Source organism: Piliocolobus tephrosceles, chromosome 2, assembly GCF_002776525.5.
Source record: "Piliocolobus tephrosceles isolate RC106 chromosome 2, ASM277652v3, whole genome shotgun sequence".
Taxonomy (NCBI): domain Eukaryota; kingdom Metazoa; phylum Chordata; class Mammalia; order Primates; family Cercopithecidae; genus Piliocolobus; species Piliocolobus tephrosceles.
In genome coordinates, this window is record NC_045435.1 from 107,915,089 (window position 1) to 107,920,631 (window position 5,543).

Sequence of the window (5,543 nt, forward strand, 5' to 3'; positions counted from 1 at the left end):
TTCAACAGCAAAAGTGATGAATATATTGTATGTGGCTTTTTTTTCCCCTTTCACATCATGTGCTGAAACTCATGAAGTCCAGCTAATTCTAAACTACAAACTCTGACTTATGAGACTACTGTCACAGCCATGAGCTTCAAATGTCTATTACACAAGCATCAGATTTGACTTTTCTTTCTCCCCGAGGCAGGGAAGGAAATGCCCTAGCTGTCTGAGAAGAGTGTGTGAGTAGAGAACACGGAATTGTTCCGATTTTTATCCTGATGGACAAGAATGCATCAAACTACCAAACATAAAACTTGAAAACTCCAAGACATTTATCCTTCCTGGACTCAGGGTATTTATAGGGCAGAGGAAATATCTCTTAAGTAATTATAATGTGGGACAACAAATAATGTGTCATCAAGGTGTGCAGAGAAAGTGCTGTGGGAGCTCATGAAAGAAGAGACCTGGAAGGATAGGTAGGATTTGACAATGCAAGGGGAGGGGAGAGAAAGCATTTTGCACTCACGACGCAGATAGAGCTAAATTACAGAGGCAGGAAATTAAGGGGCATGGATGGGGGTGTGAGTGAAATGAGGAGAGGAGACTGATGGAAGGTCAGATCGGAAAGGCTCCCTAAGGCCTAGTTGTGGTCCTAGCTAAGGAGTGTGGACTGTGAAGTTCTAAGACTGGCTAAAGACCATATAGAAAAGGGGCTGGAGAGTGGATTTTAGCAGTATTTATTATTTTAGAAACAATATAGTCCTTTAAAATAGTGACACATAAAGTAAATGTACATATACAGTTGGAAAAACAATTCAGATGATGGATTACTCTCCCCAAATGGCTGGTGTACACTGTGTTACACTGTGATTGTTAAACAATCATTGTACTTATGAAGTCTTTCATGGTTTGTTGTTGTTGGTATTGGACTGGTGCATGTTTCAGCCAAAGAAACAGCCTTAATTTCCTGCAGTTGTTTCCCTACTACTAGGGCACATCTTACTATACTTAGATCTCCTTGGCATTTTAATTCGTGTTTTAAAAAATAACCACACAATAATGTGAATGTACTTAATGACACTGAACTGTACTTTTTTTATTTTTATTTTTATTTTTTGAGACGGAGTGGTCTCTCTCTGTCACCCAGCCTGGAGTGCAGTGGTGTGATCTCCGCTCACTGCCACATCTCCAACTCCCGGGTTCACGCCATTCTCCCGCCTCAGCCTCCCGAGTAGCTGGGACTATAGGTGCCCGCCACCTCGCCCGGCCAATTTTTTTGTATTTTTAGTAGAGACGGGGTTTCACCGGACCTTGTGATCTGCCCGCCTCGGCCTCCCAAAGTGTCGGGATTACAGGCGTGAGCCACCACGTCCGGCCTGTACTCTTAAAGTAGTAAATTTGTTATCGTTTGCCACACACAAAAATAATACCCCAGCAGATCTTCATAAGGGTTAATTTACGCTGAAAGTTTAGAGCCGGGATTTCCTCAGCTCATCACTCAATGTTAACCCTGAAGATGTCCAGGTTGGTTATGAAGGATGTGACATCCTAGCGTTGGCCACTCTTTTCCTGGTCCTACCTGTCTTGCAGGTGAGCCTCTGGGGGTCAGGAGAAAGTCTCCTGTATCTCCTGCTCACTTTCGTGTAGGAAGAGGAAAGGTGTGTGTGTGTGGGGGGGGGGGGGGGGGGAGGCGAGGCGGGTGGGAAAAGGCGTTTTGTGTGAGGGAGGCCACTACTGGGCAGGCAGCCACGCTCTTCTTCCTCCATTCTGGGGCGGAAGTGGGGAGAGCAGCAGTTTAAAGGATTCACTCAGCCGCCTCAACCGCCAACCAGGAGGCGAAGGGAGGAACAGAATGAACAATGTTTGGATCCCAATGACAGGAGATGAAAGTTGCAAAAGCTCTGCCCAGGCTTCTACCAAGGATTAACTTTCCAGGGCATCTGCTGAACAGCTCTTCGGGGCTGTCTGCTGAGATTGGCGGTGGGAGCCTCCGGCCTCTCACTCGTGCCTTTGTTCCCCACGCCGGCCCAACCCTGCGCTCCTGCGCTGGCGGCCACAGCACCTGACCCACGCGCCGCCCGCCGGGGATGCTGGAGCCGCCGCGGCTGCCGCTGCTGCCGCTGCTACCGCTGCCGGGCCTGCTCCGCCATGCACATGCGCAGTGGCGACACCAAGCCGGCGCCCTCAGTCTCCTCCTCCACCGCCTCCCGGTTCCGCAGTCACTTCCTGCAGCTGTTTCCCTGTGGGTCGGGTTGGACTGACTTTTGACAGTCAGCCTTCGGCTACGGAGGGGGCTCGGCGGTGGCCGGCGGAGAAAGTTGCTTCGAGGAGAGGCTGGGTCGAGCTGGGCCGAGCCGGGCGCGCAGGGCGGGCGTCGCGGGCGTCCCGGGCGGACGCGGCGCCGAGACTGCCGGCGCGTCCCGGGGGTTCCGGTAAGTGCGGGCGATTGGGAGCCGCGGGGCTTTCAGGACGAGCCCCGGAGCGCCGGGGACCAGCGGTTCCTTTCCGATGCTCTTTCCATCTGCCCTCCACGTGACAGGGCTTGCGCTGCTTCTATTTATCAGTTTGGTTTGCTCGTTTCAGGCATTTCACGTGGACCAGGTGGATCATCTGTGGGTGCCACTGCCTTGGCCCTCTCAGTTGCCCCCGCCCCATGGGAGTCTGGGGATTCCATCCTTCGTGATGGCATCCTTACCGGGTTGAGGTGCGTGTGTGGATTCGTGTGTATGCACGCACATCTTAGGAATGTAAGGTGGATGTGGGCGACGCTGAAGTGTCTGTAGCTTTGATTCCAATCTGTAAACAGTTCCCTAGGATTAGGAACCGTCACAGCGGAGACTGAAAAGCATTCGCCAGTTCGCCAAGGCCTCTTCCACAGTTTTCTGCGTTCTTTCGAGCCTTCCTTATAGGATATACCTTGCCTCAAGTGATTTTTTTTTTTAACTTTTCTCCCTCTCATTCCTTCTTGCTGCGTTCTGATGACCTCTGAGTAATGCTCGCCGCCTTTCCCGCATTTCCAGAATTCCCAATTACAGACTTACCTAGTTTGCTGAGGTGCTGCTAACCTGTTCCTTTATTCTATTCTCTTTCCTCTGTAGATTTCTCCAAATGAGAAAGAGATTGTCTTTAACACAGTATGTGAAGAGTAGGCCCCAGTCCAGTCATGAAAACTAAGTATGCTATGATAATTAATTTTCTTTAAACAGGGTACATTGCGAAGCTTTGATTTTCTTTAATGTCGTCTTAGGTCCTTTCCAAACCACGACATGAACCAGCATGAATCCTTCATTTATGCCATTGCAAGCATCAGAGTGAGTGGTTTTTAAGATCTGAAGAATATTTATGCCAGTCTTCAAATTAGTCCCTTTTAAACCAATGCAACAGTTGAACATATCTGAGTTGCATGTTTTGGGTCTATGGATTCCATCATTCATGCATTCACTGAAGACTTGGTTTTATTCATTTTAAGATTTATATTTTATGCTAATTTTTGTTTGCAAATGTACTAATATTTGATGCAGTTGTCATATATAGATTTTTTTGAGGAGTCGACGTTGTGTTGATTGTTAAATATAACAATAAATAAATTTGGGATATCAAACTACTCTTTAAAAATTATAAAGATCAAAGCGATAATGGGTAAATCTGTGTTTGGCAAGAATTTTTTCTTTAAATCAGGTAACTTTATCCCCTCTGGTAGGAGGCCTTTTGTACCTCTGTGCTTTGAGAAGGACCTTTATTTTGAGGGAAGCCTGTAGATAACACTGGGGGAGACACATGCTAGAATTTCCTCAAGTGAAAGTGAGCTTTCATAAAACAAGTCCAGACATGCCTAGGCAATTGGTAGCATTTGATTTTCTGTTTATATTGGTTTCCTTTATCCAGATGTTTTCACACCCCCATTCACCTTTTCACTAATGAACTAGCAGCATATTTGTGGCAAGTTGATGTCAGTAGCTTAACATTATGAATTATTATAGTTAGGTAGTTAAACTTTTTAAAAGGCTGTTCTTTGTCTACTTAGTTCCCTTTTCTAAAATGACCATATCTGTTTTTGCTTTATGGATATCTTTACTTGATTCGATTAAGAGAAATAATACCATCACGGAGAACCTGACTTTTTAAATGTTCAAACTCTATATTGCTTTTCTTTATGTTCCCAGAGATATGGGCAGTACACTTCTGCTTAAAAATGAAATAATATCATTTTTCTAAATTTTGTGATTAATGAGAAGTATTGTTAAATTCTATGACTAATACTTATGCATTTTACCCTTAACTACATTATTTTCCCATCACGCTGATTTCCTTTGTTGCCTCCCCACCCCAAATTTCGTATGAAAGTTGTTACTTGATTTTCAGGGTGCTATGTAGTTATCAAATGTGGTAATACAGACTTTAACTTTTCAAAATTTACTTGATACATTTTAGTAATTCTAATTTTGCCATAATGTACACATTTCCATTGCAGATGGAAATTTTCAGCAGCTTAAAATAGCCATTTTCTATTGACCAATAGAAGAGGTTTTAATACTGTATTGAGAGAGTGTAGGGAATTGTGGATTTTGAAATAAGGATTCTAATTTGGGTTAATTAGAATCTTGGGAACCCAAAGGGTGTACTGTGGTTCATTTTGAGACACTCACGTTAGACGATGCCATCTGTAGGGGGAGGCAGGAGAAATTATGGATAAAGATTGAAGAGGGAGAGGAACATTTTGGGTCTTTTCTGAGGGAATTATAATAGAGACTATCAGTTATTTATTAAGAAGGGGGAGGAAAATAGCCTCAAGACTGAGGAACTGGAATTATACTGTGGCTTTTGGTGGTGTGATCCATTATTCCATTGGACATTTCCTTGATACCTTATTTTGTGTAGGTAATTTACCTAGAGAAGGAGGAAAAATTTGGATTTTACAGGGGACTGATGAATATAATCTAAGGCCGTATGATGTAAACTCAAGAGCCCACAGTGAACAGGCAAGTATCAAGTACAGGCAGCAACTCAGTGGGGACTGAGGTGTCCCAGAGACGTTGGGCCTGGCTAGAGGGCACTGTGCCTCTCAGCACTAACTAGTTAATTGAGTCCCATATAGGAATGTGGGCCAAGTGATGCCAGATCATCCTTTTTCAAGAGAAGCCACGAATCTCTTGATTTTTGAATGTTAACAACGAATTCAACTTAAAAAATGAAAACAAAACTGTGGCTGTGTGTGGCCCACAGGCTGCTTGCCACCTCTGCTATACATTGGCTCAACTACTTAAATATTGCTAGTTGATCAGAAGGAGCATATTTTATTTATTTCTGTCATACTTTAGGCTATTCCTAGAGTTTCTTGAAATTTCTGCAAGGTGATTTTTTTTATTCACTCTTTTTGATATTGGTTGGTTGAAGAGATGTTTGCTAAGATTTTTAGCTGCAGGCCGGGCGCGGTGGCTCAAGCCTGTAATCCCAGCACTATGGCAGGCCGAGACGGGCGGATCACGAGGTCAGGAGATCGAGACCATCCTGGCTAACACGGTGAAACCCCGTCTCTACTAAAAAAAAAAAAATACAAA

General features: G+C 44.6%; 1 protein-coding gene across 2 annotated transcripts in view; it reads left to right on the forward strand.

The window, feature by feature from the left end:
• The first annotated feature begins 1,751 nt into the window (after positions 1-1,751).
• Positions 1,752-5,543, forward strand: part of ZMAT3 (zinc finger matrin-type 3) — a 54,907-nt gene continuing 51,115 nt past the window's right edge. For both annotated transcript variants that reach the window (XM_023184811.2, XM_023184812.2), the window contains exon 1: positions 1,752-2,417. The gene's annotated coding sequence lies outside the window, so the exon portion shown is untranslated. The remainder of the gene's footprint in view (positions 2,418-5,543) is intronic.